Source organism: Pogona vitticeps, chromosome 1 (genome assembly GCF_051106095.1).
Source record: "Pogona vitticeps strain Pit_001003342236 chromosome 1, PviZW2.1, whole genome shotgun sequence".
NCBI classification, from domain to species: domain Eukaryota; kingdom Metazoa; phylum Chordata; class Lepidosauria; order Squamata; family Agamidae; genus Pogona; species Pogona vitticeps.
In genome coordinates, this window is record NC_135783.1 from 273,955,526 (window position 1) to 273,979,690 (window position 24,165).

The 24,165-nt window shown below is 45.0% G+C and overlaps 1 protein-coding gene and 1 long non-coding RNA gene across 5 annotated transcripts in view; one reads left to right on the forward strand and one right to left on the reverse strand.

The window, feature by feature from the left end:
* Positions 1-14,943, reverse strand: part of LOC144585807 (uncharacterized) — a 29,946-nt gene extending 15,003 nt beyond the window's left edge. Inside the window, exon 1 of the long non-coding RNA XR_013540371.1 lies at positions 14,770-14,943. This is a non-coding gene — a long non-coding RNA (uncharacterized LOC144585807). The remainder of the gene's footprint in view (positions 1-14,769) is intronic.
* Positions 1-24,165, forward strand: part of BDNF (brain derived neurotrophic factor) — an 89,217-nt gene that overhangs the window by 21,390 nt on the left and 43,662 nt on the right. Inside the window, exon 1 of one of the 4 annotated variants that reach the window (XM_020790427.3) lies at positions 15,101-15,574. The exons of 2 other annotated variants lie outside the window; for them this stretch is intronic. The gene's annotated coding sequence lies outside the window, so the exon portion shown is untranslated. Of the gene's footprint in view, positions 1-15,100; positions 15,575-16,901; positions 17,037-24,165 lie in introns of those variants that run through there. One more of the 4 variants, XM_020790425.3, reaches the window with a different exon arrangement.

The window sequence follows — 24,165 nt, forward strand, 5'->3', positions numbered from 1 at the left end:
ACTGCTGCCATCACCTCCTGGCAAATAGAATGGGAAGATATGGAGGCAGTGACAGATTTTACTTTCTTGGGCTCGCTGATCACTGCAGATGGTGACAGCAACCACGAAATTAAAAGACAACTGCTTCTTGGGAGGAAAGTGATGACAAACCTAGACAGCACCTTAAAAAGCAGAGACTCACCTTTCTGACAAAGGTCCGCATAATCAAAGCTATGGTTTTTCCAGTAGCAATGTATGGAAGTGAGAGCTGGACCATAAAGAAGGCTGACCATTGACGAATTGATGCTTTTGAGTGTGGTTCTGGAGGAGACTCTTGAGAGTCCCCTGGACTGCAAAGAGAACAAACCTATCCATTTTGAAGGAAATCAACCCTGAGTACTCAATGGAAGGACAGATCCTGAAGCTGAGGCTCCAATACTTTGAACATCTCATGAGAAGAGAAGTCTCCCTGGAAAAGACCCTGATGTTGGGAAAGAGTGAAGGCGAGAAGGAGATGACAGAGGACGAGATGGTTGGACAGTGTCATCGAAGCTACCAGCATGAATTTGACCCAACTCCAGGGGTCAGTGGAAGACAGGAGGGCCTGACATGTGCTGGTCCATGGGGTCACGACTTAACAGACATGACTTAACGGCTAAACAGTGATCTACACTGGCTCTGTGCATGTTCTTCAAGACATATTCCTGGTGGACAGGGAACCTGCTAGGTCAGTGACCTATATTTTTGGACTTTCTTTACATGTGTGCTTCTAGAACAGCTATCAAGAGCACCTGCACTTCTGATTTTCACCTCTGCATATTAACAACCTCAAATGAAGCATAGGATTTTTTGTTGGGACGACTGTGGAGGAAGAGGTCTTTGCTATTTCCCTTGGGTTCAGAGTTGGTATTTGTATCAAGTCAGCTGCTGACAGAAAGAAATCAACAAGCCAGTGTGACATACAGCAAACATGGCAAGGTCAAGGATTCATGCTAACATGCCTCAGAAGAAAGCTTTTGCAAGCATCTGTTTCCCAGGACACTGTTGCTGGGTGATAAACTCAAAGAATTTAAGCATCACATCCTAGTTTTTGTCTTCCTCTGTGAATAGCAGCCTCAGGAAGGCCACGGGGGTTGTCATGCTGCCTCCTACTAATCAGTATCCAAACTAGACAGAGACAGAAGCTCCATCAGTTGTCATTCTCCTTTTCTAGAGATGGAGATGGTGACAGTGACCCCCTCCCCACTTCTTTTATGGGACAACCATTCCCTAAACACCTCAGCCAGCACAGCTATTAACCATGTTGGTTGGAGCTTATGGGGGGCTGTGTTTCAAGACCTGAATCCAGTTGTTAGTTCCCAACTAGGGCAGATCCATTGAATTAATGGGATTTACATAAGCTGTGTTTCACTATTCAGTATCTCATTAAATGGGTCTCCTCTGGTTAGGACTAACAATTGAATTTAGCCCACTGTCCCCATCTCTTGAGTAACTTTGATGTCTCTGTTCAACCAGCTCTGAGAGTTGTGAGTATTTGCCTTGTCTTCAGCAAGAAGTTTTATTAGAAAACTACAAAATTGGGAGTGAGACAGGATATAAGATATTTGGGAGGGTACTCATGCCATTGGCTGCACAACGAAGAGTGTTTTTTTTTGTGTGTGTATTATTATTAGCAGCATCAACTACATTTCCAACCTACCTTTCCTCCAAGTAGCTCCAGGCTTTGTATAAAATTTCTCCCCATTTTTTATCCTCCTAACAACTCTGTTAAGTAGGTTAAGAGAAAATGACCAGGCAATGGTCACACAGTGGGGACTTGACCCTGGGTCTCCTAAGTCCCAATCAACACTTTTATCTTTGTGTCATACCAGCTGTCAAGGTAGGCTCACCATGTTATTCAAACCACAGGTTTTCTGAAGTTCCAAACTGCAGTCTCTCTACAGGTAGACAACTCACTTATAAAGATATTTCTTTGGCTCCAATTCATGCCAACAGGCTTTTCCCCACTGTACTGTATGTCATAAGAAGAAACTTCCAAAATACAATCTTAAATTCAATGCACCTGGTTCCTTTCCCCAACTACGTAATGCACATTCTTTTCATATTAAGCCACAAACTGTACTCAAATTGCAAGAGCACCCATCTCATGGAAATAAGAACAGGCACATTGAGAGGCTTATGGTGCAATAGGGCTTGTGATGTTCATGAAACTATTCGCCTCATGAATGCTCACATGTGGTCACTAATTAACTATCATTTGATCTCAAGGAAGACTGTAGCAGATGACACTGGACATAATAATGGGCTCTTTACTACACAGAATTAATATAGCTGAGATCAAAGCTATCCCAAGACATTTTGACACCTGAGGCAAAAAATAAGGAGTGTTGCTTTCCATTATCTGTGCAGGAGTCAACTGGACGGCTGTTGAACCTTTCTTTAATGCTGCCCATTGAGCAGTGTTGTCCTCAGCTGCATCTAAATGCAAGGTATTAGTTTATGACACACGAGACACACTAAGTGGCACACAATTGCTGCCAACACCCTGTTACTACTTGAGAAGACCATCTCATTCTGCTAAATGGTAGGGCCATACTCTGTCCTTCCATACAGAGCTGTGAAAATGGACTCTTCTGAATGGCTACTCCCAAAATCCATGAGCTGCCATGCCAAGAGATTCTTACATGTTTAGTGCCAGGAAAGAGAGACAAGTGTTGTAAGCTTTTCTTCTTCAGATGCCAAAATAACTTGGGTGGCCCCAGCTATTGACTACCTTGAGTTGGAGGAGTGACAGGGTGATATTATTTGGTGCATTGCTTCAAGCAGTAAAATATCCTGGGTTGACCCTGGTGATTTGGTAAGAGATAATAAGCAGGTTGACAGCAACATACTAATCACCTCAGACAACCCTGTTTTGCCTACAGGTTATCACCTATGAGATATAATGAACATTAGCCAATGTCTGATTCAACTAATACAGGCTCAGCAAGAGAGGAAACAGAAATTCTGCCGCTTTAAAAGGACATGACTTCAACCAATCTAATCTCTGGTGATTTCTGAGGCTTCTACATCTCAAATCAAGTGCAGTTTTATGAGTCAGAGCTTTTTGGCAGTTGTCAATAAATACCAACAGTTATCCATCACCCCAATTAAAAGAGAATACAGCTGTTCAAGGTGAGGTCTTTATCACATTCTCACCATTCAAACCTTGTCTGCTGCTGCTTTTGCTTAGCTTGCTATTTAACCTCAGTCACTGATAAAGGAGACACTAAACATCCACTTAACCAATTGTTACTACAATGCAAATTAGATATTTCTATAAAAGAGGACAGGCTTCAAACCTCTAGGGCAAACAGAGGCTGATTTAGAAAGAGCTTGAAAATAAATGTACTGTATAGCGTCTAATTCCAAATTAGAATTTGCAAATGGAAGCAAGAGAAACCTTTTCAGAACTGAACTCAGTCATTGCAAAATTAGACCTTAAATTTTGAAGGTGTAGTTTCCCCTTTTGGAATTTATTGTAAAAGACATTTTAAAGCAATTTCAGTGGTGTTTTGACCCAAAACAAGACCTCAAACTGCACATTGTTCTGTAATTAATGCTAATTTCTCCTCAAATAACAGAAGGTAAAGAAAAACTAAGCTGTCACCTTTCTAACATTATCATGAGTAACTACAGCCTGTTAGTTTTCAAATACTTTTATAGGTAACAGGAACAAATTCCTTTAAAAATTTAAGATTCCAAGCTCTGTGGCTGTCAGGAGAGAGATTAGAAGCCCTAGATGGAATGTGTGACTTTGAAACACTGCCTTGCGCCAGTAAACTATCCTGGTGGCAACCTCTCATGCTGTTTGGCATGTAGTTTCCCTACATGATGTCAACTGTCTCCAGGTTATCATGAAAAAAAAACTTCTGGCAGTAGATGAGGAGATTCTGTAGGTCAGATACTCACACTTGCTACAGTCAGAAATGTCTGTGCTCACCATGATAGTTTCTGTACCCCCCCCCCTTCCATAAGAAGAGTCAAAAATGCAGGCAGCTGGATTGGTCCATATCAACAAATGCAGAGCAGCTCCTTTGTAAAGGTAGTGGCTAATTCCCCATTCAAAACGAAACCATTTTCAAATATTTTGCATTACAGCAGAGATAGCTTGCAACAATATAGTGTTCATAGACAATCCAGTTCTCTCCCATGTACTGTGTGCATTGCAGCTAATCTCAGACTTGGACACCAGAAAGAGCTGCAATGAAAGAAAAACTTGGCAATTATTTCTCATAGCTTTTCTCATGAGATGTGTTATACATGTACATTCATAAAAGGATGAGCTTTTGAGACCGGAAGCACTCTTCATTATTAGAGTGAGCATTTCGGACATGTATTATGGGGAAATTTAAAAGGCTATTGCTCTAAAATTCACTTCCGATTGCATTTCAGTATGAAATGGCCAAACAAAATGATTGACATCAATAGACGTTCTTGCACTGATAGCATAGCGAGTAGATATGGCCATAAGGTTAAATGCAACTGCCAATCTACAGATCTAGGGACCACTCAGGAATGCTCACCTTTCGCCTGGATTCCTGTAGGAGGGACCAACCGCTCTGGCATTTGGCCATCTTCTAACGGTTATGAGATGACCAGCTGGTCTGGTTTTTCAATTAATGGTAACTTCATTGTCCTGAGCATTTAATGAAATGAATGACAGCACATAAATGAACCATTTTAATAAGGCCTTCTGTCTATGTAACCCAATATGAGCCTAGTCTTTGACCACAAGCAATATGCACTGGCTGAATTCAAGAGTGTAGTTTGAGTAGTCTCCAGTAAGATACGTAATTTTTAGCAGTGTATTGACACTTAGGCTCTAAAGATCAAAACAGTTCCCTAGTTCTTTGGGGCTTCCTTGAGTGTCTTGTTTTTACAGTTTATTCCAGCACCTGACTATGCTCAGTAAATGAAAACCTTAGACTCCCTGCTGCCAGACTTAATGCAGATCTGCCTATTTCTCTCCTGCCAGAGAGCTTACACCTGAATTTAAATAGGATGGTGATGGAAGGGAGCAAAGGGAAGAAAAGCCAAATGTAAACATAATGGCATAATATGTGCTGAAGATGATTAGTTTTCCAACTTAAGTGTCTACCACTTAAGTCTACCACTTAGTCTACCATTATATGGGAAAATGTAGCTTCTTGAGGAAGAATTTGGGGGAAGGAATCCAGATGGTGTCACACAGGGGTTCTGGAAGGGAACTCCAGGCATGAGAGATAACACAGGAGTTACAGATGTGAAAAGCAGGTGTAAATCAAGAAATATACTGCATAACTCAATGGTTTAGGTATTAGGCTACAAAGCCAGAGGTTGGGAGTTTGATTCCCTACCATGCCTCCTGTGAGTAGAGCCAACCTGTTTGGCCTTAGGAAAGCTTGCACAGTCCCAGGGGGCCAGGGCAGATCTATGCAACGAATGAAGCTTAAGTATCAGGGTCCCTACTTCTGGAGGGGCCTCACAAGCAACTTAGTTCACTTTAAAAAATGTGAAGATCTGTTGTGGAATAAGTCCCTGGAAGAAGGTAACAGTGGTTGCTGAGGCCTCATTGCTGGGCCTCAAAAATGTAGAAGCGCAACTGCCCAAGGCACCTACAGAAGAATTTACAAACCGAAATCCATAGAAAATAATGCCCAGGTTTAAGTTTTTTTTCCCTCCCCCCCCCCCCCACTGTACGAAAGGTTTCCCCAGGACACATTATGCCTGGAGGTTTCTAGAACCTGTTCCTAGCTCAAACTGTGTTTCGGTTTACAAAATTTTTACATTACTTAACGCCCCGAAGGATGCATTAGTTTCGTAAACCGAGGTACACCTGTACAGGTATTACATAATTTAGTCTTTGACCCATCTAGTCCCTACTTTCCTTCCATCATTGAGCCTCATGGCGCAGTGGTTAAACCACTGTACTGCAGCCAAAACTGTGCTCACAACCTGGGGTTCAAATCCCAGGTAGCCGGCTCAAGGTTGACTCAGCCTTCCATCCTTCCGAGGTCGGTAAAATGAGTACCCAGCTCACTGGGTGGGGGGCAATGTGTAGCCTGTATAATTAAAATTGTAAACCACCCAGAGAGTGCTTGTAGCGCTATGGGGCGGTATATAAGTCCAATAAATAAATAAATAAATTAATAAATTTATTTAAGCATAAAGGGTACTAGCAGAAAAACTGTGCCTAAAACACCTAGATATATTTTTGAACTTTCATGATTTTGTCCACCCCACTCCCATCCAGTTCTTTAGTCATTCCCTTGATGAAGAGTTCTTGACAAAATAAGATTGCATATTCTGTGGATTTTACATTTTGTTTCCTTCCTATAAACATTTGTTTAGGGATAGAGATAGACATAAAGTGATAGGAATATAGACTGAAACTGTATACGCTAGTAGTAAGTTGCAGATAGAGTAGGCCCACTGAATCAGTGGAGATTTGATCAGTCAACTCCTCTGTAGCCATTTTAGTCTTTTGCAGCAAAACTGGAGGCATCTTGTGGCACATTAGAGACCAACATGTTTTGTTTTGCGTAAACTTTCATGGATCTTAGCCCACTTCTCCAAATGCATCTGAAGAATGCTTTTGCAGAAGGGTGAGATTTTTTTTTCTTGCCTTGCTGCCTCTCCAGCTTCTATTGCTTTGCTTATCCTCCTCATTTTACCCCTTGAAGCGTGTGGTCAACTTAAGATCTCTCATATTATTTGCCAAGAGAATCAAGAAGTGAGAGGCAGAAATATACTCAGGTTCTGGACACCAGATACCCAGATACCTTGCTCTCTGCTCAGACACTAACTTTTTAATGCCCACCAGAGCTCATGAGAGTAATCCAGTAACACCAGTGAAATTAATTCCCAGTTCCTGTGAGCTGGGAGTGCAAGAGTGCACAGCCTCAAGGTGTACCTCTGCCACCGTTGAAGATGGAGACAGGTTCTCTGACAGCAGAAGAGCCAGCATTTCCACTAAAAACCAACCCTTACTTTGCCCTCCTTCTCAGTCCTTATGAAGTCTGAAAAGTTGTAGGCATAGCTGCTGTGTTTAATTATAGACCTTGTCTTGATCTTCTATTTCTTCAGCATGGTTTAGGACATCAATTTCTAATATCCTTCCTTCCTTCCTTCTTATGCTACAATTTTTCAATGCTTTTCTTTTTTCAGTAACCCAGACTGAGGATAGATTGGGGGTATACAGGAAAAGTGTATATAGTGGAAGAGGGTGGACAGGAAATCTAGCTTTCTACTAATATCAAGTATTTCTCTTTCTCCCTCCCTCCCTCCTTCTCTCTTAAACACGTGCGTGCGTGCGTGCGTGCGTGCGTGCGTGCGTGCGTGCGTGCGTGCGTGCGTGTGTGTGTGTGTGTGTAAGAAAGAATATATATCTATATTTGAGTTGAAGATATATATTTGGGTTGCCTGAGTGCAGAACTGCAATATTTTTTTGGTAGAGACAGCCTACATGTTAGGGCATGGCAGCCATTACCTACTCAGTGATCTTCTGACCACTGACAAAATAGCGCTGGGCCATTCAGTGTACAGTGCTCCTGACAGATTGCAGGAAGCCTCCATACCATCTTGAACATGCTGATCTTGTCTGAATCGGGTTGCTAAGCAGTGCAGGACCTGGACCTCGGCCAGAGACCACCAGGAATATTAGGGAGCTCCAGAAAGAACTCCCAGTTTCAGCTAGAGGGCTACTGCCGATCAGTGTTCTCAGCAGAGGGCTCGAGGGACCAACGGTCCAAACCAGCATCCTGTGTTTCCTAAATTTTACTTCTGATCCAGTGATTCCATGCAGTGCTTACCAAGTAGCCTTTTAAAGAGCACACCTAGACATAAGTGTAAAGATATGTTAATTTAAATAAATAAATAAATAAATAAATAAATAAATAAATAAATAAATAAATAAATAAATAAATAAATAAATAAATAAATAAATGTGTCATAGACAGTACCCTGAATGTGTTTAGGTGTCAAAAAGTTACTGGACATGATCCAGGAAAAAGTGTGTATGGCAGGAATGGGAGTCTCCAGATCTCACTGAAAGCAATGAAAGAGAGTGTGCTTTTATGACCCATCAGATTAAGTTTGAGTCCTGCCACCTGATCTTACCGATGCTTTCCTGGAAGCAAGTCCCATGGATTTCAGTGGAAATGTTTTCTGAATGGTGTCCACTATCTGCCACCTCCTAATCTCTCTAACCTTTGTGATACTGTAACTAAGACAAAGGTATTGTACAAAATACGTATTATGCAAACAGAATCTATGTGGTTGGTCATCATATGCATTTCTGCAACATCAGGAGTCTCCAGTCTTCTTCAAAGTAAATGAAGAACTGTTTTACACCACAATTTTAAGCAGTTGCATTTGATTAACTCCTTTAACTCTCTCTTGCATGACCTTGGCGGGTCAAACAGAACCCATGAATGTTTTCATATATATCGAGATTCTGGTGCATTGGGGTCCTGAAGAACATTCAGGAAAGTGGGCTCATAATATTGCACACTGTAACATAGACCACAGATGGGGAAAATACTTGCTTGGATTAAAACTCTCGGACTATCCTGGCAACTAGCCATGTGGACTGGAGTACTTGGGCCAATGTAGACTCAAAAAAAGGGCATATTCCCCCATCTCTGGTCGAGAGAGATATCAGAAAATACAAAAGAAAATTATCTTAAATACCCCCTGAATAAGAAAAATTGCTAAATCACACTAATTACTGCGCTCACACGCTCACCAAACACCACACCTAAGTTGCTTAATGGAAGGGGCAGTTCCCACTATCCCACCACCATGAACACATCCACCATCTGGTTTCAGAAGCTAAAAAGGATTCTGCCTAGTTAGCACTCGGATGAGAGACCTCTAGGGCATTGGTCTCCAACCTTGGGCCTCCAGGTGTTCTTGGACTACATCTCCCAGAAGCCTTCACCACCACCTCTGCTGGCCAGGATTTCTGGGAGTTGAAGTCCAAGAACATCTGGAGGCCCAAGGTTGGGTTCCACTGCTCTAGGGAACACCAGCGATCCCCAAGAAGGCCTGGAGAAAAACCCTGCCTTCAACCATGGAAGAGCTACTACCAGTCAAGAGATAACAATACTAGTCTAAATGGCCCCAAAATCTGAACTGATACAAGGCAGCTTCCCATATTTTTATGTTGTTAACTGCAAAGTAAGAGAGTGTTCTTTTTGGCATTTTTCCATGGGGTGCAAACTGAGTACTCTATTTCGTCGCACTCTGGCTTTTAGCCAGTTGTTGATCAGATGTGTCCCATCCTGGCACTGCTCCCAATTTCCTGGTGAAACAAAATTGGTAGCTTAATTTGATAGATACAGTCTTGTCACAAAGACAAAGTTAGCATTTGGCTTGTGTGTGAATTAGAACTCAGGACTGATAGTGCAAAGGTCTTGGAAAGAAGGGTTTCCTCAAGGACAATGGTTTGGATCCAGACTGAGGTGTCGACTAATCCGCAGTGGTCCCCGACCTTGGGCCTCCAGATGTTCTTGGACTCGAACTCCCAGAAGCCTTAACCACCACCTCTGCTGGCCAGGATTTCTGGGAGTTGAAGTCCAAGAACCTCTGGAGGCCCAAGGTTGGGGACCACTGGACTAATGGACTGACTGAGGGGATTTGCCTGCCCTCTCGTCTTCCTGGCAGTTTCTCTGGCCCTCTGAAAATGCTACATAAATGGTTAGAGAACCCAGCTAAATGGGGCCAGAGGTCTTATAGGGACCATAAAAAAATGGGTGGATGCCCTTTCTGTTAGCAGGTGGAAGATTCCAGATGCAACCTAGCTTTAAAAGGCAATTTCAAGGGAATCCAAAATCAGAAAGTGTTCTTCTGCCAAAAGTATCCATCCTACCTTTTCTGCTCCACGAAAAGACAAACAAAAACAGGTACTGTAACACTTGAAAGAAATCCTGTGCCACATTTGCAAATTCTATTTTGTGTCAAATAATACCTACGTCTGATTTTCACATTGCTTTGAGCTAGCTAATTTCAATCAACTTCTTGCTTCTTCTCTGGGGAAGGGAGGTAACTAGGAAACACACGCTCACAAAATTAAACATGAAAAGCTGCTAGTAATATCATGTGTGACCTCAGCCAGTTAAAGATATTAATAAAAATATATTCTTGTCAAAACCCTGAATGTATTGACATCACTCTTATTCATATAATCCAGGATGAACGTAGGTTTCCTGACAACAAGATGAAATGGGAATCTAGCTTTCTCTCTCATTTTTTTTCCCCTTGACCTTTTCTTCTCAGAAAATGAGGCTGGGATCAAGTCACATTAACCAAACAGATGGTTGTAAAGCTAGTAAGGAAAATTGTATTTATGGTTTATGGCTTGGTTTTTCTTTTTAAAGAGAAAATCCTAAATGTTATAAGTAGATGGGAAGCAACTCTTTCAATAGGAGGAAGTGTTTATTTTTAACTAATGAAATCTTGCTTTTCCCTGAAAATGGTGGAAATTTAAGAGTGTCTAATTATTGTACGTATATGTACTTATATTTGATTTCTATCCCACCTCTTCCCTAAAAGCTGTGATTCAAGGTAGCTCACAAGATTAACAGATACAGGTAAAAATCACAAAAGATATCACTTTAAAGCAAAGTTAAACAAATCATAATATTATAATACAATTGAACAAAAAAGCTATCTGAAAACACATTGATTAAAAGAAAAGTGCAGTTCCATCTGTTGCAACTTTGCTTGTCCAGAAAGCCAGTAACTTCAATAATAAGGTCTTTGCCTGCAGGCTTGAGGACTACAGGAAGAGAGTCAATCTAACCTCCATTGAAAAGAGTTCCACAGTCTGGGAGCAACCACCAAAAAGGCCCTTTCTCACACCCTCACCAGACATTCTCCTACATCACGGATCAACAGATCAAGAGTGTCTAAATCAAGGAAGAAATAGTGCCGCTCTATTCTGCATTGGTCATACCGCATTTGGAATACTGTGCCCAGTTCTGAGCACCACAGTTTAAGAAGGATACTGAGCAGGTGGAACATGTCCAGATGCTAAAGCATTTGGGAACCAAGCTGTACAATGAATGGTCGAGTGACTTGGGCATTTTTAGTCTTATGAAGAGAAGACTGAGAAGCAATATGCTGGCCATCTTCAAATATCTGAAGGATTGTCACAAGCAAGATGGAGCAAGCTTGTTTTCTGTAGCTCCAAAGAGTAGGATCCAAGGAAATGGATTTAAACTACAAGAAAGGAGAGTTAAACTCAATATTAGGCAGAACGTCCTAACAGTGAGAGCCATTTGGCAATGGAACGGATTGCCTTGTAAGCTGTTGGATTTTTCAGCACTGTAGGTGTGTAAACAGTTTGGATGACCGTCTATCAGATATGCTTTAGGTACAAACTTTGTGCTTTGGAAGTGGTCTGGACTCAGTAACCTCTGGAGTCCCTTCCAGCTCTAGTCTCCTATGATTCTGTCATCGTACACTTGAAGGAAAGAGATAGTGGAGTGGCTTCTCTGCAGAAAGACCACATATTCAGTCCTTGGGAACTCCAGTTAAGGGATCTCAGGTCACATGGTAGGGAAATATGTTATCTTAAAATCTTGGAGACCTGCAGCCAATCAAACTTGAGCCAAAGTCCCCACACCAGCACCTTCCAAACATGGATGTCTATGACTCCCATTAGCCCCAAGTTGCTTTTGTCCTGTCCACGGTATCTCATGATGATGGGAGTTCTAGACTAATGCATTGGGAAGGGTACCATGGAGAGAAGACAATACAAACTAAAGGGGTCCATTGACTAGACCAATTTTGAGGCTAGCAACCATTACTTGGATGTAAGATTCCAGAAAGAAAACAGAAACACATGGTTCTGTTTCTTGCTCATACCATCTTATAAGACTTGTAGTGGAAGACTTCACATTGAACTAATCTAGGAGGCATCTTGATCCTTTAAAAGCAATCTCTTCTTGTACTTGGTATCCATTGCCTGGATGATGTTGCTCAACCAAGACATTTTGCTACTTGAAATGGAGCACCAAGTGGCACCTTCACCCACTTTAGTCTCTAAAAACAGCTGGTTCACCTCACCTTATGGTAGGGCTGCCCTGCATATGACTACTCAGGTGTGTGAGAGAGTTACTTCCTCCCCTCTCTTGGTTTATTTCCTGACCTGGAACAGTGATTTCATTACTTTTAAAGCTTCTTAGGTTTAAACACAAGTCTGTTCAGTGAGCTTCATCATAAGTTGTCTGCTTATGACAGACAACATAGTTGCCACACGTTCCTTTCCCCCCTTCCTCCCTGCTGGCTCACCCACTTACCTGCTGGTGCACAATGCTCTTTCTCTTTCTATCGTGTGATCTTCCAGTTTGGGCTGGAGTCTGGACTTCCCTTCTCTGCCTCCTCCAACAGCTGACCACTCGGATAAGAAATCGGGGCAGGGATTCCTGCAGCATTGCCTTTGAGTGGCCAGCTGCTGGAAGAGGTGAAGAAGGGAAGTCTGGGCTCCTGCCTGGACTGGAAGCTTGCATGAATGACCAGGAGGGAAAGAGCAGTGCATGCTGGCAGGTCAGTGGGTGACCTGGGGGGGGGGGGAGAACACGTGGCAGCTGTGCTGCTGCAGACAACTTATGATTGAAGGAGCATGAAATACTTCATACTCGTCTCTAGTAAAGACCATTAATATGCTAGTTCATCCCATCTGGTTCACCCAATCTTGCCTTTCAACTTCCTTCCCACCTATCTGCCTATTTTCACTTATCCCAGCCTCAGTGGCCATGTATGAAGTGATGTTTTGTATTACCAGGGGTACAGCAGGGAATGGTTGATCCTCCAGATATTTCAGCCTCAAGCTTCTAGAAGCCCCAGCCAGTATATTGGTCGGGGGAAGGGATAATGGAAGTTGTAGTCCAAAATCTTTTCCATATCAGTTGACTGGGAAATGTCCTTGATTTAGCCTTTTGCAACCTGGCATCTCCCAGGTTTGTTAGATTACAACCTGCATTGTCTCCTTGCATTGCCCTGTATATCATCTATCTATAATCTATCTATTTCAAGTTAAAATGCCTTTCTTGGGGCCTTTTTGTCTTCTGCCATGCTTCCTCATGGTTCGGTTTAGACTCTTGACACTGAAGCAGGGAGCCTCCATGGAGGGTATGAAACCTGGGGTCAAGAGCATTTACTTCCCAAGTATTGCAGTTCTGGTGTGCCTTCCCAGGGCTCAAAACTTTGCCTGGTGCACTGGTGTGTTCATGTCTGAAATGGCCATCATCAAGTCACGGAAAATGTGGGGCCAAATGAGAAAGTATCTTTGTCTAGTCAACATCAGCAGACTTTTCTCCACTTTCATTCCTGCCTTTTGGGGGGGAAAACAGACTTCTGTTCTTATAGCCCAGAATCTGTTCCTTTTCAGAGGCATAATTTAAATTATATGCAAAGTATTCACCCATCTTTTTTGCCAAAGTATAGAAACAAGGAGTCAAATGGTCCCTCCTCTGTGCAGACTTCAGGAAAAAATACCTCCCCCATCTTTCCATTTTCAGGCCTTCTAGTATGTTCTTTTACATCAAGATAGGCAGATTTTTAACAGGTGAAGCATTACACATCATCACAGCTCCATTGATAAATTTCCATTTGTCACAAATATGCTGAAAAGCAAGGAAATCCCTCAATTCTAAAGGTAGTCATGTTTAAGTGAGCTGTAGTAAGAACACTTTCTGTAGGTTTACCTGGGGCATTTAGGAGAGGGAGCAGACTGAACAAAGATGTTCTTGATCACTTTGTAAGCATGGGTGCTTTAATTAGCTGAGCAGCACAAGTCAGTGTTAGGTAGGTGGCCAAATGGGTGCTTTCAGCTTTTTTTCCTCTTCCTCCTCCTCCTCCCGAAATGTAAGGAATATTGCCCACTCATTTCAATCGTATTTTAAAGAGAATGTGAAGTCTGGACAAAAGAACCTGGGTTTACTTAGAGCTGGGCTTCTATATATTAAACTCCTAATATCTCCAATGTCCCAGTAAAGGCTGGTCCATTATAGCAAGTGGGGAACCCTGCCCCACCTATGATAGAAAGGATGGTAAATGACAGTAGTAATAATAAGCAGCATCAAGTCAGTTCTGACCTATGGTGACTTTTTTGGGAGGTTTTCCAGGTACAGAATACTCAGAAGTATTTTGAGTACCCCCCCTTCTTCTGGGGGCACCCTGGGACTGTGTAGCTTTGCTCAATGCCACTCAGGCTGGCACTGCGGGGCATCAAACTAGATATCTAAACCACTGAGCTATCCAGCCAGAAAGGGGGACCACACTATTTCTCCCAACACAGAATGAGGTAGGAGAGGAGGCCTCCAGAACCATCATGAGAGACGGTCCTCCACTTCAGCCAGGTCTATTCGTGCTGTCTTGTCATTAGAAGGGAGAACAACAGGTAACAAAAGCAGAATTAGCCGCATCACCGACAAATGACTGCGGCTTCCTCTCCATTGGCCACCCATCCCTACCAGTCTCGCTGGCCAACTGGGAGGAGGGGGAGGCACCGCGTCTTCCCTTCCTCTCCATGGATGCAGATGTTTCAATCCAAAACGGGATGATGCGCCCTGGGGATAACAGACACGCTCCCATGACTTGAGCACACCTTTCCGGTTGGAACAAACGTTTTGGCTCTTTCTCAACTTCAAATTAAAAGCCCCTGAAATCAGCCTTTAAGTTTAAGGCTTTAAAAAAAGAAAAAAAGAAAAAAAAGAAAGGTTTTTTGCTTCAACAGATACGCACGAAATCTTTGGCACAAACCTGCCCTCGAGCGAAACGGGGACCTCCTTTCCTCCTCCTCCTCTTTGCTGTGTTTAAGGAGCAGCTGAGACAAGTGGAGGCAGCCAGCCAGCCAGCCCCCCCCCCGGCCCGGCACGTGCGAGGGGCGGCACCCCGGGGGGGGGCAGCTGGCGAACGTGAGGAAGGCGAGGGGAGAGCCTCCGGACGGGCTTGCGCCTCCTCGTCGTCCTCCCCGCCGCCGTGTGTGGCTTTGTGAGAGGCTGGCGGGGTGTCAGATGACACCCGCGTCAAGAGTGGAGAGCCCCGCCGAACGCCTCGCGCGTGGATGCCTCTTCCCCACGTACTCCATTCACAGGCAGCGCGGGAGAGAGCGAGAGAGGAGGGAGGGGGGCTGATCCGATCCGGCGGGAAGCGAACCCTCCTCGCCAGCGAGTATGACATCTCTCCGTCCCCGACCGAGATCAAAGGGAGCGGCTCAATCAGGGGATGCCATTATTACCTCGGCCACGCAATTTCCACTATCAATAATTTAATCCGCATTTGGAGCATAAACGAAGAGCGGGGGGGGAGAGGGGGGGAACGGGACGAGGGAAAGGAGACCGCCCCGTCACGGAAGCGGACCCGACCCAGTGAGGGATTACTTTTTCATTACTTTTTTTTAATCCTTTTTTTAAAAATTGCATATTCTTCCTTCCACCTCACTCTGGTCGCGGTGGGTGCGTCCCATCGAGGCGTCTTTATGTGGCGTGGTGACTTTGACAAGTAGGCGCCGTGTTTTTTTTTTAAAGCAACACACAAAACAAATCGTACCAAAAAGAAGCGAGAGGTGAGTTTGGGGGGGGGGGGGGTGTTGCTTCTTCTCTTCGACCTGTCTTGTGATGTCTGGGAGCGAGAGACCCCCGCCGGCGGGCTGGAGGGTGCACGTTTGCCCGCTGTGTGTTCTCTTTCGAAAGTGACTCTTGTCGTAACGTAATCCCCGAGCCTTTATGAATAAACAATGTTTGTTATTATCTTGATTGCATTCTTAATAGGTAGACTATGGAGAGGTCAGCGAGGGAGCTATATTTAAATGGATCTGGTTTGTTTAATGCACGAACAAGTAAGTTAATATTGCCCCGCTTTTAAGCGATTTCTAGCCTTTCAGGTTCAAGCCGAACCCTCCCGCCGGTGCCTTCCCGAGGGTTCAAACGAGAACAAACACGGGAGAGAGCTCGCGCGGGAGTCTTCCGATTCTTCCTTCCGCGCCCAACCCTTGGCTTGCTCGAGCTTTCTTGCTTGCTTTCGAGAAACGGGGGACTTGCGACTCGTGACCGCTTAGTTTGGGGAAAGTCTTCCCTCGAGTCCTGCTCTCTCCTACTGTAGTTTGGCGGTCGCGAACGAGCAGCCTGACAGGAGAAGCTGGGCCAAAGTAGCGTCCTAGAAAGCGCAATGTGGGTTGTAGAGTGTGTGTGTGTGTGTGTGCGTGCGTTTTAACAGCATAACTTTATTACTTCTCGAGCGGAATGGAGGCGAGGGCAACGCCAGGAAACACGCGCTGGGTGTTCATCGATCCATGTGGGTAGGTGTGCGCGCGCACACCCCCCACCCACCCCCCAGACCCCCTCGTTGCGTCGCCCAAGGGGGTGTTTATTCCTCCCTAACCTGGCCAGGACCCGGGTGGGGGGGGGGAAGCCGAAAGTTTCACAGAAGGCGGCAGGGACGCCCTGGGGCGCGGAGGGGGTGGGCGCACAACAGACCGCAGCGAGGAGGGGAGGGGAGGGGAGCGGTCTCGTCCCGGCCGTCCGGCGTGCAGCGGGACGGGACGGGGCGAGCCAGGCGGCGCGGTGCCTTTAAAGCAGCCGACGCGGCCTGGCGCTCCTCGTTGACCAATCGACGCCCAAAGGGGAGCTCTAAATAATTTCTGAGAGAAGAAGGGGAAGAAGCCAAACACAGAGGAGGGAGCGAGGGAGGGAAAGCGGGGAGCGGCGGCGGCGGGGTGGGGGCCCAGCCCGGCTGGTGTGAGAGGCTCCTGCTACGCCAGCCCGGCGGGTGTGTGTGTGTGTGTGTGTGTGTGCGCGCGGGGGGGGGAGCGGGAAGGCGAACGAGGAAGGGAGCGAAAGCCGAGCTCCGAGGCGCCCGCCACAACTCCCTTGCCCTCCCACCCTTCATAAAGCTTTGATGAGACATTTGAGCCGCTCGCCTCCTCCTGGGTTTCGGGAGCTGCGGGAGGCGGCTGGAGGGCTCGGACGGCCGGGAGACGATGTGACTCTCCGGAGGGGACCCGAGCAAGGCTTTGCGTGGACGGCAAGGTAGGGGCAGGGACGGGCCGAGCCGACGACAGGCACGGCGGCAAAAAAAGTGACCTCGGCGGCCGCCAGCCTGGTTCCGAGGGAGCCCGAACAGCGCCTCTCCGGGCGGGTCGAGAGGCCCGAGGGTGGCAGAAGGCAAGGGGCTGGGGCTTTCTGCCCGGGAACGAGGCACCTCCTCGGCCGGGGAGGATGCCGCGACGGGTGGCGTCAGGTTTTGGGAGGCGAGCCGTAGGCGCGCGGGGGGGGGGGAGCGCCGGGAGCGGGTCTCCCACCCGTTTTCCCAGGCGGCAGGTCCCGCGCCGTCAGGTGTGTGTGTGTGTGGGGGGGTCTCCTCCTAGGGCGTCGGGGGCCCGTCGCGTGGCGGGAGCTCTCTCGAGGTCCCGCAGCCCTGGCGCTTTTGCCCCGCCCCGGGAGGCGTGCGGACCGGTTCGGCGGGGCCACCGAGCACCTTGCTCGCCCGACGCAACAACTGGTCTTGCCGCCTCCGTCCCGCCTGGCGCGATCGGGCGCCCTCACGGACACCACGCCCTGCCCTCTCGCCCCGACGGCGGTCTCCGGTTGCCGCGCACTTTCTCCCGCGTCCGGCACCGACTCGCGACGGTGCGGGGCTGCGAGGGAGGGAGACGCGCGTTTGGGAACTCCTTCCCGTGGCGAGAGGCGAGAGGCTTCCCCGTCGCAAGAGGGGAAAAGAGCCCGCCTCTGGGAGACAGCCGCGGGCTTTGGGAGCGGCGGCGTGGGAGTGCAGGCGGAGGCCCCGGAGGCTGCTGGGGACACCGGCTTTTAGGGAGAAAAGTGTTTGTGGTGCTGGCGGTGGGGAAGAAAAGAGTACAATGACCGCCGGGCGTCGCCTGACCACATCCCAAGCAATCCTGCTGCCCTTTGCTCTTAAACAATACGCGGCGGATTTGTGGCCGACGCTCAGTGGAAGCGCGTTTGTTGGGTCGGCATTTAGGACGGGAAAGGAGGCCCCCTGCTGGACAGAAGGGGCAGTCGCGGTGGCTCGAAGTCTCAGCCAAACGGGGAGAGAGAGAAGTTGGAGCAGGGCGAGGGACGGGAAGGGAACCCCCAATCTGTGCAAGTCAGAACCCACTTCAGACACCACACGTCTTAACACTTTAGCTTTCACATTGGTCCCACCTCCAGAGGAGAAGATTTCCTCCCTTGTGGTTTTCAAAGAAATTGCTACCTGTTGAAACTCCTTAACTGTTAGAGCAGTGAAGCGCTGGAACCACATTACCTTGGGAGGTGGTGAGGGCTCCATCGCTGGAGGCATCCAAGAGAAAGCGAAGTTTGGATTCCTGCACTGAGCAGGGCGCTCGACTCAATGGTCTTACAGGCCCCCTACAACTCCACTATTCTATGATTCTTAGTGATGTTAGTCTATGCAAACATACTTAGGGATTTTTTTTAAAAAAAAGTGGTGTCACCTTAAAACCAACTTCAGAGTGGGCTTTCATAGATACATCTGTTTCTTAAGGCTCATGTTGAAATATAAGACTGGGTGGTTTAAGGTACCATGAAATTTTTGTTCTTTGTTTTTTCTCCTCTTTAGCTTCACATGGACAGTCTAAGCTTTTAGAATAACTAGAACTCTTAAATGAGCACCTCTGCTGAGTGAAAGTCAGACAGGACCCCAGCAATGCTTTCTGATGAGAGCAAAAGGCACATAACTCAGAAAGATAGCAAAAAGATTGCAGAGAAGCGCGTCCCCCTCTGTATCATACAGAGTGAGTATCTCTGTAAACAACACAAAATAACAGAGTGAAGCTGTTTTTTATTCATTGGAAAGCACGCTTGTTGATTGGAACAACAGAAAGGACTTCCCAAAATATTTCAGTAGAAGATTCCCAATAGGCAAAGAGTAATGTTTACAGAGGATTAGGCTGACGTGGGAAAATGGTACAAATAGCACGAGAACATAGATGACTTCAATTATGTTCGTATTGAATGATCTACGGAACTCATGGCCACAAGAGGTGAGGGTAAAAGCTAGCTTTGGCTGCAGTACACCCTGTTCTTGTTTACAAGGTGGAAAAAAAATAAGACCTAGGTAAACATGCAGAGGATTGCTTAAAGGATATGGGTGGGTAGGTGTGGCTGCTACAACTAGACAAATTCATGAACTTGATAACCTCTTGGAATACAGTGACAGCCTTCCATGCTTAATCCACAACACTGGATACAGACATGTGGAAAGTTACTTTTTTGAGGTGTACAACTGCCAAAATACCCCAGTCAGCCTGGCAAATGTTTAACATCCCAGTGGCTGCACTGCCTGAGTGTTCTACCAGTACAAAGCAAAATAAAGCAAAACCCCTTTTCATCTCAACAGTGGAACTTAGGGATATTTTTCCCTCTGAGTAATGAAGCTCTCTCATTTCATGACCACAATGTGTAATATTGATTGTTATCTGTTCTAACAAGGGGATTCTTTTATTTAACTGGAGAAAGGTAGCCCGGTGTAGTTGCTGGAAAAATTAATCAATCATTTGGGTTGACCTGTAGGCGTGAATCTTTTTTCCTAGAAAAGTTGGCTATGTTGTCCCTAAATCTTTCCAGCGGTGTAATTTAAAATCAAGACTCGAGTATATTTATAGATACTATACAACAGGGAAAAAAGTGTATAGCTTCCTAGATCTGAGCTCACATTTTGGGCAACTTTGCATCGTTGTAGCAATAGAGGCAGAGTAAGGATGTGTAGTAACAGAGGCAGGAGGCATGCTTCACAGCGTTATGTATGACAGGCTGCCAGAGGTTATAAATGGAATGTAACGGGAAGCAGCTCCTTGGCTGGAGCTAAGAATTATGCATCTCCGCTGGCCAGGGAAGCTCACTAAGTGAGCGGAAATATACACTTGTTGAAATGTAACCTTTCCTGGAATTTAAAACACGCCGGTTACCATAACTGGAATTCCAGGGCCATAATGTTATTTGTCCTTTTTGTCTACTTTGCTAGACGGAAGACGGTGTGTGAATGGCTTTGGTAAATTATTAAACTGCTTATATTGTGTTCTCAGTACTGGGCAATTAAAAGAAAAGCAGCCTCTTCTTTTAACCAGTATATTTCTTGCACTCATTAGAAGGAGTGTCTTAATCTCATCAGAAAGCTTTTTCTGATAATTGAAAGTCCATTTTTCATCCACAAGGGGAAATAAAGAAAATCTTATGAGATGAGGGGTGGGCAATTTGTAATCTTTCAGTTTGGACTACAGTTCCCATAAATCTCATATATTGGTTAGAGTTTATGGGAATTGCAATCAAACATCATCTATAGGGGTCACAGGTTGTGCAGCCTTGCTAGGAGGAGAACTAGCATCCCAGTATTTAAAAAGATGGGCTGGACTGAAAGAATTTATGCTGCAGTCTAAAGCACTGGTTCTTAACCTTGGGTTACTCAGGAGTTTTGGACTGCAACTCCCAGAAGCCTTCACCACCAGCTGTCCTGACTGGGGTTTCTGGGAGTTGCAGTTCAAAAGCATCCGAGTAACAAAGGTTAAGAACCACTGGTCTAAAGCAGTGGTTCCCAACTTTGTGTGCCCAGATGTTCTTGGACTAAAATTCCCAGAAGCCTCGCCACTAGCTATGCTGGCCAGGATTTATGGGAGTCTAAGAACATCTGGGCACCCAAGATTGGGAACCCCTGGCCTAAAATGATTCTGAGTGCACAATGGGCCTTTTTCAGTGGGCAGTATTGACATTCAGGTGCAGTTCATAGTGGCCAAGAGTGTTTGGTCCCACTTGTTTGCTCCAGGACCTGTTGTGGGATGTTCAGTAAGCCTAGTCTACAATGTCCATTTGGAAACATGAATTCCAATAGTTTTGGCAGACCACCCTTACATATAACGTCAGTTAATATCACAACATGGATGTTCATTTTTCTATCCCACAGGACAAGTGCCTTTCGTTCCAGTTGTATGCATTTAAAAATCTGGTTGCTCAATATCCTGTGTTGTTTTTGGAAATACCACACACAGTTTGATCCAGAGACTGGTTATGCTGCATTTATGCGGTTTGCTACATAACTGATTTATTGAACAGCATATTAGGCTGCTGGCAACCCAGTATGGACTATGTGTGGAAATAAATCCCAGTATTTGGAGTGCAATTTAGGTTCAAGTATGTTTAGTTAAGAAATAGCTAGCGGTTGTATGAGCTTGTTCATTAGCACTGGACAGCAGAGCTGACTGGGTACATCTGTCCTGGCTGCCATACCAGAGATACTCATGGTGGCACAATCAACCTGCTTCGTCAACAGTAGGGCATTAGTATGGGGGGCATGGAGAGCAGGTGGGACTCCCGACATCATACTATGTTGTATCTTAGCAACTGCACCTTTAAAATCCAAATAATTGTGGTGGTGGTGAGGATACTTTTTGGAATTGCTGTTCCCAGTTGGCAATCCTGGCTGGGGATTCTGGCATTTGCAGTCCAAAAAAGTAATATTTCCACGCTGTGGAGTTAGTGCCTCCATTAGGTGTGTTTAGATTTCTGCTGTAGGCACTGTCTGCATTCACTCTGTTTCACGTAAATTTGGCTTCACTGTATCTTGCTCCCATGCCAGTACGCTTCAGATGATGGTCAAAGCCATCTTGAAAATGTTACCTAACAGTTATTTCCGGATGTCCGAACTACAAAGGAAGTATTTGGCAGCTTTGTTGTGCATCCTTGATTGCTGTATTTCTTCAATTTTTTATAAGATTAAAAGAGCAATGTGTTACAATCATGTGCGTTCTTTTTTCCCAGAATTGCCATTAGCCTCTTGTCTTGAACACGGTCAGTTTTTTTTTTCCAAAAGTACATTTTTAAAATTTGTTTATTATACTTTTTTTGAGGTTATTGCCATTTTGAGATCAATAACCATTACTTATTTATGCTTCTAGTAACTGACTTTTAATGTATGCAGAGAATCCATCCTGGTAGGGTATAGCAAGTACCTGTGTTATCTTTAATTCATGCTTTGATAAAAATGGATTGATAGAAATGAAAGTAATGTGATATTCATAAATGGAAGTATATACAGAAGCAGATTGGTGCGGCATTTAAAAAAAAAAAAAAAACAACCCATAATTATGATGATTTCTCATAATAACTGCCCATTCAGTGAATCCCACAGAGTCACTGTTGAGCAGCATGAATGAGAAGAAATATACTCTGTCAGCTGAAGACATGTATCCTGCATTTATAACCTCAAAAAAATAAGACTTTGATTTAAGTCAGTGTCTGATTTCAGCTTTGTCAACATTTGAAAGAAATCACAGACACTGATTGACTTGACTACTCAAAAAATAGGAGCTTGCTCCTATAGATTTAAAAGGAAGATTTCTTTTGTAAAAACCTACAAAATTGAGTCTTCACCTTTTAAAAAAATTCCTCAGTAACACATATGTGGTTGAGCCACCAATATTGTTCCTCATTTTCATGTGCTTACAAGGGTAGTACACTTGTTGAGCTTTGGTGCTGATTTTCTGACACATTTCCATTCCTTTGTAAAGAGGAGGAATGCAGAAGCACTGTTTGCCTGATGCAGACATCTGTAGCCTGGCCAACTGGGTTTTCAGACCAGGCATGGCCTTGTATATGCTTGGAGTCCTGGTCAGTTTCTCTTGTCTTTTGAAAACAAATGTGTCCTGCAGATGTGGTAGGTTCACCCCTTTTTTATATATCATTTTGTCAATAATCTGGTGCCACTCTACTACATCCTGGCAGTGGTCCATGGAATCCCTGTTGAATGATGCTGTTCAGTCTTGGCAGAGAAATCCTATAAAAAGGATTATTCATCAACAATCTACTGCCTAAGGCACTGCAGCTTCTGTCTTATTCTCCTCACAGTCAAGTGTATGAGGCTGTCTGGTGCGCTGATGTGTCTCATGTATGTGAATATCGGCTAGTTCTGTTCATTGTCTTACTTAAACCTTTCCTGGCATCTGGTTCCTCTGAGTGAGCAAGCTGAGAGTGAACACAGGATTGGGGAACTGATGGTTGGCAAGCACTATAGCAAGCTTCTCCAAGCTAAGGCCTTTTGCGTGCTTTGGCCTATCACTCCCATGATCCATGACAACTGGCCATATGGGCCAGGGTTGACTGAATTGTGGCTGAAAACATACAGAAGATCTAGGCTGTAGACTGAAAGAAGAGGAAGGAGCAACAATGATTGTTTCAATTCTAAAACAACAGAGAATCTTGTGGCAGCTTAACAAATAACCCCCTTTTTTGCCATAAGCTTTCAGGGGCTAGGGTCCATTTCATTGCAGTCCATGTGATGAAGTAGGCTGCAAGTTACCAAATAAAACACCAAACAAAACACCTGCCAGTCTTTAAAGTGACACAATACACCATATTACTTTTGCTAGCTATAGGCGAACTCTGTTCCCCATCCCCAAAGTTATGACTCAGTTGAGTTTCCCCTGAGGTGTTGATGTTATCACAAAGATGCAAGATTGGAACGGTTCCTAAGGATGTGAACAGGGCCTCAGCTGCTAATCAAATGTATTATTTTGGTTTTCAAGAATGTTAAATGCTGGCTGAACTGTTCAGTGAGTTGAGTGCCTGGCTGTGGAATCAGGATTTGATTCCTCACTGTGCTTGTAGGAGAAGAGTCAACCTGTATAGCTTTGGGCAAGCTGCATAGCCCCAGAATGCCCAAGAAGGAGGGAATGGTAAACCACACCTGTGTACTCTATACCTAAAAAACCCTGAGAAGGGTTGCCATAAGTTGGAATCAACTTGATGGTACATACAGTAATCATCATCATCACTATGAATGCTTATATGGTGACAGTATGGTTTTCAACTGTGGCTAGTTAGCAGATTGTGTTCATTCTTCTCATAGCCAAAACTGATGTTGGGAAGGTAGGGAGTAACCCATACTCCTTTCCAGATATTGGCTTGCAGGTTAGCACAGCTTGAAATCAATCACCAAACAGTTTTCTTTTGCTCCTGGCAGCCTTCTGTACAACTGATGGTGGCAGACAACTATCTCAGGGGTGCATCCCCACCTGTAATCAAGGATTGGAAGCAAAGTCTCCTAAACCAACTACACATTTGTATTATGGAGGAAATTCGGGGGTGTGCTTGATCGTTGTTTGACAGATTTCATTTCAAATTTGCCCTGTCTCTCATGGCTAATTAG